The 12,275-nt window shown below is 44.3% G+C and overlaps 1 protein-coding gene across 1 annotated transcript in view; it reads right to left on the reverse strand.

Annotated features, from left to right (window-relative positions):
- Positions 1-12,275, reverse strand: part of ATXN1 (ataxin 1) — a 417,087-nt gene that overhangs the window by 313,655 nt on the left and 91,157 nt on the right. The window contains exon 3 of the mRNA XM_021099771.2: positions 5,594-5,714. The gene's annotated coding sequence lies outside the window, so the exon portion shown is untranslated. The remainder of the gene's footprint in view (positions 1-5,593; positions 5,715-12,275) is intronic.

The raw sequence follows: 12,275 nt of genomic DNA on the forward strand, positions 1-12,275 counted from the left end.
CTTCATTTTTGCTTTCTTTACTTCCAGTCTTTGTTGACAGGCACCCATTTTCATCATTACTATGTGACCAAGATCTCTATGCTATTTTGAAATTTGAATTTTGCACTTAACTCTTTATTAGAAACACTTTACCATCATTCCACATACTTGCAAGGATTTTCAGGAATGGGAAGAATTCAATCAGACCCTTTTTGTAGGAAGGTAATTCTCAAAATAGCAGGATGAATGGAATACAGAAAGGAAAGACTTAAGGCAAGAATACTCTTTTGGAGTGGCTGCAATGGTCCAGGCGATGATGCTAATGGCCAGCAAGAGAACAAAGATGAGGAAATGGAGAAGAGCAGGGAGACTAACATTCTTTTCTGTCCATGCCTACGGCACACAGAAGTTCCCAGGACAGAGATCAACCCGAGATGCAGCAGTGACAGTGCGGGGTCCTTAACCACTAGGCTACCAGGGAACTCCCAAGACTCTAACATATTTAAGGAGCAAAACTGCCGAATGTGGTCAAGGGATGAAGAGACGGCGACCAGCATCAATGACTGGCTAGTTGGTGATCCTGTTTCTGTAAACAAGGACTCGTAAAGCGAGACAGGAGAGTGACAGGCACAGGTTTAGATTCAGGTTGAAGACACCTTGGATATTCATTATTAGTAGTATTTTTTTGTCTTTTTAGGACCACACCCGTGGCATATGGAGGTTCCCAGGCTAGGGGTCGAATCAGAGCTATAGCTGCGATAGCTGCCAGCCTTTGCCAGAGCCACAGCAATGGAGGATCTGAGCCATGTCTTTGACCGACACCACAGCTCATGGCAACACTGGATCCTTAACCCACTGAGCAAGGCCAGGGATCCAACAACCCGCAGCCTCATGGTTCCTCGTCAGATTTGTTTCTGCTGCACCACAAAGGAAACAATGCTCTCTTAGAACCAGTTTTTCTCTTTTCCAACCATGGATGGTTACTTGTAAGGAAATATCCGAGGCGCCACTGAAGACTTCCAAAACACCAATGCCAGCATCTGGGATGCGGCTGAAATCACTTGCTTTATCATTCCTTTAATTTTCTCCCTTGTTATTCCTCCAGCTTAAAGCCTTCGGCAAGAGCTCAAAGACACTTGTATCACCAGGAGATACTGGGAAGAAGCCAAGCAGAGGAACATCTAATCAGATCTCCAAGAAGCACATATTAAGAAGCCGCTTTTGCCCTTAACATTGCTCTGGGAATGCATGCTCTTATTTATTTATTTATTTTTTCCTTCCCTTAGCTGAGAATCTGAGAAAAAGCCCAATCTCAGCCCATTCCCTTACCCCTTCCTGCTAACCAAACTTCCCGTAGTCAAAACTAGATGGAGGCATTCCCACTGTGGCACAGCAGAAACGAATCCGACCAGGAACCATGAGGTTGCGGGTTTGATCCCTGGCCTCGCTCAGTGGGTTAAGGATCTGCCATTGCTGTGAGCTGTGGTGTAGGTGGCAGACACGGCTCAGACCCTGTGTTGCTGTGGCTGTGGTGCAGGCCGGCAGCTGTAGTTCCGATTCAACCCTTGGCCTGGGACCCTCCCTCTGCCTCAGGTGGGGCTCTAAAAAGCCAAAACAAACAAACAAAAAATACTAGATGGACACCCAGAAGATGTCTCCCTGTCGCAGTGCTTGAATGTGCCTTTTAACACAAACTTGATTCAACTTTGGCACAATTCGGCTTTGACAGAGCAAGAGTCAAAAAAAAAAAAAAAAAAAAAATTACCAAAAGAAAGTTTTAACCCATTTGGTGGTGGTGATCTTAACAGCTAATAAATTTCCTGATTATCCCATCAGTTCCCTTACAGGCTGTCTAGGCTTCTGTGACTTCTTCTGTTTGGGTTCCGATATGAACTAACCATCGGATGTTCTACCAATTCTGGATCCACCCAACGGCCTTCAGGAACTGCACCAGAAGCAAAACCAGTCTTCTGGATCATCCAAGGCCAGGCTGGCCCTTGTCCAACGGAGGGGGGGGCAAGTGTCACCACAGCCATCAGTTAACCTCAGCTTCAAGTCCTGAATCTGCCGCTGCCATCGTGGGCACTTTGATGTGTGTCCACTGCCTTTATCCCTTCCAGCAATAGGACCGCTCTCCTGCCACCCAAACGGACAACCTGCGAGCCCTGAGAGCTGAAAGAAATACCATTCAAAACTAAGTGCCAAGGGCAGCAGGTGTGGCTGGGGGAGCCGAGGGTAGGGCTCCAAGGTCACCACGGCTCCACGCCCCCCCTCAGACCTTCTTCCCGCCGGTCCATCACCCGCAGCTGACGTCCCTGCTCCCCTAACTAGATCAGGGCCACTGCCATGACTAGGGACAGTCAAAAGTCAAGAGTTCGAGAGACACAAAAAGGTTTCCAAGGGCACCTCTGACCTAGGGGAACACTTCACACGTTTAGACAAACAGGGGTTCTTAGGGTTCAGAGACTATGCTGACTTCACATCCCGACACGGTTAAGGGACTGAGGAGTGACTGCAGCCATCATGGTTTGATGCTGCTTAGATCAAGAGCAAATATTTCCTGGGTACCGACGATGTGATGGGCTCAGATCTGGACCCGCCCCTCCGCTGTGAGCGAGGAGGCGAAGAGGAGAATGAAGTAGCCTCAGGTGGTGGCTCAAAAGCTCAGTGCACGAGAGCTCTTTGCGGTGAGTTTCCTGGGCTCAGCATTCCCTGAAATTCTGACTCATCCAGCCTGGTGTTGCTGAAACTGCAGCTCTCATACACACATCCAGGTGATTCTGGGGCAAAGACCACCTTTGAGAAACACGGTGGGGCTAGGATCCAATTTCTACCCTCAAGCAATCTGCAACCCACATAGCGACACAGAGCCACTGAGTTTCATTTTCAAGATGCAAGCTCTAATCTTTATGAGGGTTCCTAAGGAGGGGCCAGGCAGTAAGTTCTAAGCATTCAGGGCAGACTTTGCGAATGTGAGCCAGGCGTGGGGGTCAGGCAGGACTTGGAAAGAATCAGCCCCATGCAATCATCTTAACCAACCCCTGGCCCCGATTCAGCAGAACAAGCCATCAATGAAACAGAGACACAGCTACAAGGCCACCACCAAACAGGTAAAGAGGCTTCCTCTGCTGACTGCACAGAGGAGATGTCACCAGAAGAATCATAAAACTGGCATCTCCAGATAATGCCGGGTTTGCATTTTCATTCTGCCGCATTCATGTGGTTTCCTGCACTTCACAATTTAACATTTGTAAGAGAAAAAAGTGCTGTTCTGAAACCCAAATAATGCACCACTCTTGTTAGCAGACAGCCAGCTGCTAACAAGAGTGACATCTGAGCATCATTTAAAGTGTCATTTCCCAGCACTGCTTCGGAAAAGGGCTATTTACTAAGAAAGAAAAACAATAAATTCTGCACAACGTAAAACAAGGCTTGGGGCTCCACAAGTTAAAGGGCAGGCAGATAACCCATAACACGGTGACAGCAAGCACAGAGAAGGAAGCAGTTAGATCCCCAACAGAAAAATAGATCATTTCAGAACAAACCCATCTTGTTTATTCGCCTATCTTGTTCACATAACATTGTGCCATGTTTTCTTTAAAGCTGCACAGGGAATAAATTATGAGCCAGACACTGCAAGGCTTCCTTGACCAAAGGGCTCCGTCGCAAGATCGGTGCCAGAAGGCAGAAGGAACTCTGGGTGCCTACCCGCTTTTCTTCACGCGGGGGGGTGTCCAGTGAGCCCCACTGCAAGTGATGGTTTGCTCGGAGCAAATAAATTCAGATGAGCAGGAACCAAAGGGTATCATTATTTAATTCACTTCATTAGTGTGAACGGTGGGATTTTAAATTTGCAATCGACCTTGGACATCAGGAAAGGGCCTACTGGTGTTTTTACAGGTGACTCATTCCAAAGGAGGGGTCAGTTGTCTGAGGTCACCAAGATATGTGAGCAGAACTGGGCTTCCCTTTGAGGCCTCGTTTCCAAGAAACACACTGAACTAGGCTGATAAAACGTCCTTGGACGTCCACATTATTTTGGTGTCTAGTTTAGAATTTTTGTATTCTTTTTTTATTTTTTATTTTTTTTAATTTTATTTTATTTAAAAATTTTTTTAATTTATGTCTTTATTTCCCCAATACATCATTATTTTTTTTTCCTACTGTACAGCATGGCGACCTAGTTACACATCCATGTATACATTCTTTTTTTTTTTTTTTTTTTTTTGTCTTTTTTTTGCTATTTCGTGGGCCGCTCTCGCGGCATATGGAGGTTCCCAGGCTAGGGGTCGAATCGGAGCTACAGCTGCCAGCCTACGCCAGAGCCACAGCAACGCAGGATCCGAGCCGCGTCTGCGACCTACACCACAGCTCACGGCAACGCCGGATCGTTAACCCACTGAGCAAGGCCAGGGATCGAACCCGCAACCTCATGGTTCCTAGTCGGATTCGTTAACCACTGCGCCACGACGGGAACTCCCATGTATACATTCTTTTTTCACACATTATCATGTTCCATCATCAGTGATGAGACATAGTGATTAGACAGTGCTGCACAGCAGGACCTCCTGTATTATTTCTTTATAACCTGAGTCCCACCGCCAAACCAAGACTGTCATTCAGGGCACCGTATTTAGTGAAAAGGTTCTCCATAAACACTTGCGGAACCGCATCTGGCAACTCCCCAGGCCTCCCGCCTTGCACCTTGTTCCTCGCAGTACCCCCCACACAGGATAACACCCCTGCCCTCAGACAGAAGCAACTGCCTCTTGTATGACCTATCCTTTATGCGCTCGACTCAAACGGAATATACAGAAGAGACAGCTTGCTGTTTGTGTGTTTGGTTGTGGTTTTTTCTTTTTGTTTTTTAAGACATATATTTATTTGCTTTCTTAACTGTACACACCAAAAGAAAGCCATGAATGTATGTGTGTGTGTATGTGTATGTGTGTGTGTATATATATACTTGAAACAAGTGTGTGCACATTTCAGATGCTTTCCTGAAGAGAGCCACAACTCTATTTGGTTTATATGCATCTGGCATACATGTTCACACAGCGGGGTGTGATTTTTTCTTTTTTAGGTTAGCTGGTGCCTTTATTTTTCTCAAAGCTGCTTTTTTGTATAATAATAGATTCTGGAGCTTTTCAAATGTCAGTACATATGTGTGTGTGTGTACACATATACATATATGTATTTACCTGCTTTGGGGGAACTGCTACATATAGGATGTTCTAGGAATCCAAGTACCGCAATTTATTCAACTAATTATCTGTTTATGCATTTCACTTTTATTAATAATTCTGTGGTACACAGTCTTCTACTTACTATGTCCACATCTGAAGAGTTCTCTAAGGTAGACCTTTTGTCTTTTCTAACCACAAATGCATTCTGCTCAAATCCTGTTATTCTGCACACCTCAGAAACAAACACACTAAGTAAACTGAGTTGGCTCTCTCAGCTCTTCATTACTAGGACAACACTTTCTCAGCATCCTGCTGCTCAGATTGTAGAGAAACAGCCATGCGCCCAAGTAAGATGTTCTGGGACACCAAATAAATGATGGCTGATGATACTGAAAGCTCACGAACGCCAAGGTCTCCAGATGACTTACCCAAGATCACTTTCAAGACCGCTCCTGCAGGCTGAGGTCCACACTTTCTCTCTTGCTCCTCATCTGTAGCAGCACTACTTTTGAAGCCTCAAAATAAACTCTTCCATTGTGCTCCAGAATGCTGCAGTAACACAAAACAAAACACCAAGTCAGAGTGAAAAATAAATGCCACTTCAAGCAGTAAGTTGATATTCAGGGGGAAATCCCTGGCTTTTCTCAGATGTATATTTTATAACCTCAAACAAGTATGTTAATTACCAGAATGCAGCTATCACACGACTGATCTCCATATGGTGCCCTAAAATACTGGAGATGGGGGGCGGGGGGAGAAAGACAACAAAGTACCTGCTAGGCTAGGTGCTGCATCTTGATATGATGATACCTACTGCTGGGAATGTGCTCGTAAAACTCCAAGTTTACCCACCGAAATAAATACAGAAAGAAGGATTCACCACATTGAAATAGAGCTACTGGTGCGCCATTCTCTTACGCTCAACTCCCTTGTTTAAACAGTAGACGCTTGGATAAAGGGCAGAAAGTGGGAAAAGTTTTGTTTCAAATTACAATTCATCTGATCCTGCCTGTTAAAGTCTCAGACGATATTAAAGGAGGCGATATTAAACAAAGGGCTAGTCAGACCGATCCGAAAAGGTGAGAGAGAGAGGAAATTTTCCATTTTGCACTACAAATAGGTAATCGATGGGTTTTCGTTCTGACTCTTGGGACCTCTAGAAAAACACCTTCTCCCCCGAAGCTGGAAAGCAGCCTTGACTTTACACACTGAATATGAAATGAAAGGGTAAGATATGCATGCCTCTTCGCCCCCACTCAGAGCAGCTGAGAAAGCCTACACACTAGAGCTGCGTGTGACAAGGTCACTCTGAAAAGCTCTCTTCTGCCCTGGGAGCGTCCGAGGCTCCCTTGTCACAGGGTGCTGTTCTAGCTTCTTCTGATGCTTGGTTAAATCCACCCTTCTGTTTGTACTTTGAACCAGGGGCATCTGAGAGCCTGCAAAATGGTCTTCAAACGATGTCTGCATCCTTTTGGAGGCTTTTCTGAGCTCTTCCGCAGGCACCTATTTTGAAAGCCCATTGGAAGGTTGTCACTCCCATTCTCTAACCACAGTGACTGCATCCTCCTGGTAACTCTAAACCCTCTAGGAATCGCCAAAGGTCCTGAGGCAACTGCCAAAGATCTCATCATCAAATGACACCACTGTAAGAGAGAGGGTACACTTTTTGTGCCTCACTGGTGGCTGAGTGAATAATCAATTCCTTGAAAGCCTTCTGAAGCTATGACTTTATAGAATGTGCGCTGTTTTTTAAAAGGACTTTTGGGGGGTTGTGAGTACCTGGTTCAAATCATGTAGGCACTTCAAGATTTCGAGGAGGGGCCCGAGAAAGCCACTGCTGGTTAATGTTTAAACAAGTGAGTGGAGTCTAAGGCCATGATATTTTCAGTCTAGCTAGAAGAGCAACTGCCTGAAAATGGCAAAGGCTTTTTTGTTTTCTTGATGCCATCAATACCCACTGAAAGTGGGGTTGTTACAATTTTATTAGTTTTTCCTAAGCAGTTTTCATGAAATGTAATTGGGCTCCCACTCAAATGTGTAACAGTAACATATTGATACAAATCAACTCCAGCCAGGAAGTTCAAAGCATGACAAACCCTCTTTAGTTTACAGTTTTGGTAAAAACAGAATTTGGAGAGAGAAGGATTTAAGCGGGCCCACTGAGAGTTGTTGGCTGCTATCAATCTTCTTTTACTAAAAATAAACTGCTGCATTTCTCTGATTTGTTACCAGCTTTAGGTCCTGGTATTTTAGAACTGGAACTGTCTGTGTCACCTAGTCCAAGATTCTTCTGCGAATAAAGCTGCTGACCCAGAGAGGTTGATGGACCTCTTAAAGCCACACAGCAAATTAATTGATGTTTGATTAGACTCTGGGTTTAGTCACTCATGCCAACCAACTCTATTATTTTATTAGTAAAGTATAGTTGATTTACAATGTTTCATCAAGTTCACCAATGCCAACAGACTCTTAATGGACATAATGTCACTGAATGGAAAGGAATGCGCTGGTTTGAAAAGTTTACCAGAAGCACAATACTTTCTCATAGCATCCTTTCTCTCTTTTTCTGTCTATTTTTTGCCCTAAAAAATTTTCATTTCTGGATTATATTCTTGCCACCGAGTAAAGCAAAATTATCTGGGAGAGGTATATATTATGAACTCCAGGCCCTTCTCTGGCTGCCAATGCCAGGTGTCCAGAGGAGTAAGACTTAGACTCTTTGCAGAGGAGAGGAAGAAAAAAAAAGACTCATCTAAGAGACCAGATTTTCCATTCTTGTCTCTGTGGATGTGGGTAAGTTGGAAGTGATTCACTTTGTGATTTATGGCTGACCCTCAGTTATACATAGAGCAATAAGCAGGAGAAAAATTTTTATCAAAAGAAAACCACTGAAAATTCTACACACCTCCTTTTAAGCAAATATTGCAGTACACGTTCCTGCTCCAGCAAACTTTTCAGCAGTGCTGCTCATCACCCACAAAACAAACTGGCTGGAGTTTAATCTCCTTTGCCTGCCGGGTTCTTGTTTGCCAGTTGAAGTTATAAATAGAGATAAGACTAAAAGTCCAGAAGGGAGAAAAGAACACCAGAGGCCTAGAGCATTCATTGATATGCCTGAACACTGAACGCGAGTTACGTAAACAAGGATTTCGCTCCAGATGACATCCTTACAGGCTTTTAAAATTTGATAAGCATTTTTGTGATAATTTTCTTCGAAGCAGCCAAAGCAGCAAAGTACAGAATACCAAAGTAAATCAAAACCAGCGGCCTCAAAGCCATGAGGGTTTGTTTTTGGTTGGGTTTTGTTTTTGTTTTTGTTTTTGTTTTAGGCTTAGTTTTGCAGCTAAGGGGATTTTTAAATTTAAGTCACCATCTCCTAAGCAGAATTAGTTCCTGACCTATCAGCTAAAGGGACATAAGTAAATGTTCTCCATAATGAGTTCCCAATGGTAATTCAAGTTGTTTTTATAGTTTCACGTGTAGAACTGAGTGTACCAAATCAAACACAAACACAAGTTTATCTTGTATGATCTATCAAGTGGATAGCTCTCCTAAAACTCAACAATTAGACAAAGATAGAAAGCGAGTGATAGGTTCACGATGGAATACCCCGTCAGTGGGGGAATGGGTGTTCCAACCCACAAATAGAACTGGAAAAGGAACCTTCCATTTACTTATTTATTTTTATTTTTAATTTTTGTCTTCGTAGGGCTGCACATGCAGCACATGGAAGTTCCCAGGCTAAGGGTTGAATCTAAGCTACAGCTGCTGGCCTCCACCACGGCCACAGCCAGGCCAGATGCTTATCCCACCGAGCAAGGCCAGGGATCACACCTGCGTCCTCATGGATACTAGTCAGGTTTGTTACCACTGAGACACAATGGGAACTCCTGAGCCTTCTGCTTGGAAAGAGATTTCCCCTCCCTTACACCACTTAGAAAATAAGTTACTGATAAATAAAACATATGAATATGTGTTTGCATAGATATACATTTATAAGCATTTATTATACATATATACATCATCATATACAATAAGATAGAGAAAAATAACGTTATGATCACAAAAAGCCTTATAGGCCATTGCAGAGGCTTTGGCTTATTACTTTAAGTAAAATAGGAAGACACTAGAGAATTTTGAATGGAGGAGGATGAGGATCTGCCCTGTGTTTTAAGGGATCACTCTGTCCATTGTGTGAAAAAGAGATTATAAAAGCACAGGGTTGAAAACACAAAGCCTACTTAGGCTACTGCAAAAATTCAGGTGAGACATGCAAAACATGGACCAAAGAGGTGACACCGGGGGAGGAGGCTGTGGGCCCTGGTGGAGTTCTGAATATATTTTGAAGGCCAAGTTGACCAATGGTATAAAAGACATAAAAAGGATCCTTCCTAGTTTTGAATCCAAACACCTCTAAGAATGGAGTTGCCATTCACCAAGATGGAAGCTGGTGAATGGAAATTGGGAAAAATGGTGTCAGGGAGCTCCATTTTTCTTTTTAATATTTATTTATTTACTCTTTTAATTTTGTCTTTTTTAGAGCCACACTCATGGCATATGGAAATTCCCAGGCTAGGGGTCGAACCGGAGCTGCAGCTGCTGGCCTACGCCACAGCCACAGGAACGCGGGATCTGAGCCACATCTGCAACCTACACCACAGCTCACAGCAACGCCACATCCTTAATCCACTGAGCAGGGCCAGGAATCAAACCCACATCCTTATGGATACTAGTCGGGTTCATTACCACTGAGCCACAATGGGAACTCCAGCGGAGTTCCACTTTCCCATGTTACGTTTAAGAGGCCAGTGAGATGCCCTAGTGAGGTAGCAAGTAGATGCATGGATATAGACTTTAGAATTCACCAACTCGTGGATAGATGGTATAAGATAAAGCATCAGTTACTGTTACAGGCAGCCTCCAGGATGGTTCCCACTGATTCCACCTCTTCGTATTCATGCCCTTAGAGAATCCTCTCCCCTTGAGCATGGACTGGATTGAGTGCCTCTGCCTCCAGTAAACAGAGTGGGGGACCATCATTTCCAAGACGAGGTTACACGTAGGCTGGCTTCCATCTTGGATGCCCTGGATGGCTCACTCGGGGGCGGGGGGGGGGACCAGCTGCCAGGTTGTGAGGTCATCCTGTGCAGGGGCCCACGTGGCCTGCTGCCATCCGTGTGAGTGAACCTGGACACAGATCCCCAGCACACACCCCCCGTCCCCCCTCCTTCAAATGAGACTGTTGCCTGGGCTAACCACTTAGCCATAACCTTATGAAAGGCCTTGAGCCCGATACACCCATCTAAGGTGTGCCCTGATTCCTGCTCAAGGAAATGTGATAGTATATATTTGTTGCTTGAAGTCACCAAATTTTAGGGCAATTGGTTACATATCAACAGATAACTAATACTTACAATGTGCAAGGCGCTGTCTGGAAATTTGACATGACATTTTGCAGTCGGAGATACTGAGTCACAGAGATGTTACCTCTCACTTGCCCAACACCCACACATGTGGGATGGAGACAGGACTCAAACTCACGTCATCTGACTCCACAGCCTCGCCTCTTAATGACTGCATGTCAAGTCCCCTCTAGAATACCTATTCTCCTACTTTGGATGTGCATATTTGAAAGTTGACTTTATACTGTCCAAAGGGCTAACACTGTGTATCGCTGGTTTACACCAGCGATACACAATGCATATGCATCTTCACACCGCACTTCTAAGTCTGCCACAGAGCTCTACAATTCTTTGATTTTTGATATCCCAAATAGATTACCATCTGTACTCAATGGTCAAAGAAGATGGAAAGGCAGCCTCTTGTGGTTGGAAGAGTAACCTCAGTCTGGTTAATCCAGCTGATCTGATTATCGAAGAACTTCCAGCACAGTCTGCCAATGCTCTAATATATTCCTATAGACTGAATGTAGTCCTTTCACACTTGGCTCTCTCAAACTACTACGAGGTCAGGAAAAGCGCAAGATACTGAATACGATAGCCACCGTAAATTCTGCCTTGAGTTTTTAAAATACTAAGGGAAAGCCAATTTTCAGTTGGCAACAGAAAGTCACTAAGGATTCCAACAATATTAAGTTTTTAAGTAGGAAGTGGCAAGACCAAAACATAAAAAAAAAGAGAACACTCCTGAGCTGTCTAAAATACAATGGCTGCTGTCCTTTGATTTAATTATTATAATAAATTAAGACTCTTCCATTCTTCCCCTGACACAGACCCACAAAATACAGAAAGGGGAAGAAATGGTCACTGTGCTTCTGCCTCCACACACATTTCCAACGGCACTGCTGTCAGAAAGGCCTGTTTCTGGTTAATGCAGCATTATTTTTTGGGAGGGAAATGCCTATCAAGTAGCAGCCAGCAACACGTGCCCCCATCCACACTGTGCAGTACTTTACTTTTGTTTTAACTGTGAGGGTTGTGCCCACAACCAATGGCAGCCAAAAGCTGGGAAGACAGACTCGTAAAAAGAAATACAACCCAATCCATGGCCATTTATAAATCTTTCGGTTACAAAAAGCCACTGCGTTTTCTAAAGGCGCATGAGGCCTCCCTGAAGGTAACTTTTGCCATTTCGAAACAGCAAACAGTCGTGATGCCTCCAGAGTGAGGCTGCTGGGACTTAACCTGCAATTTGGACGACAGTATGGAGATGAGATTATGCTGTCTTATGACATGGGAGCAGATGCTACGAATTAACACACAAAAGGGTCTAAAATAGAGTTTTAAAACATAGGAATCTGGAAACAAGTTAAAAACAGCTTCCAAGATTGTAAGCAAAGTAGGATCATAGTGGTTTTCTTTTGAAAAAAGAGAGGCAATCACTTAATCACTAGGTGGTAAAGTGTCATGGGTCTTCCTCTAAATAAAGGAGGAATTTCAAGGAAAGTACCTGACCAAAATTGCTTTTTAGGGCTGCTCCTGTGGCATACGGAAGTTTCCAGGCCAGGGACAGGATCGGAGCTGCAGCTGCTGGCCACAGCCACAGCCACAGCCAGAGCAACTCTACAGCCCAGCCAGGTCTGTGACCTACACCGCAGCTCACGGCAACACTGGATCCTTGACCCACTGAGTGGGGCCAAAGACCGAACCT

The sequence above is a fragment of the Sus scrofa genome, chromosome 7 (assembly GCF_054392235.1).
Source record: "Sus scrofa isolate SSC_HxYL_T2T_F1_AM1 chromosome 7, Sscrofa_HxYL_maternal_Yorkshire_Landrace_v2.0, whole genome shotgun sequence".
NCBI classification, from domain to species: domain Eukaryota; kingdom Metazoa; phylum Chordata; class Mammalia; order Artiodactyla; family Suidae; genus Sus; species Sus scrofa.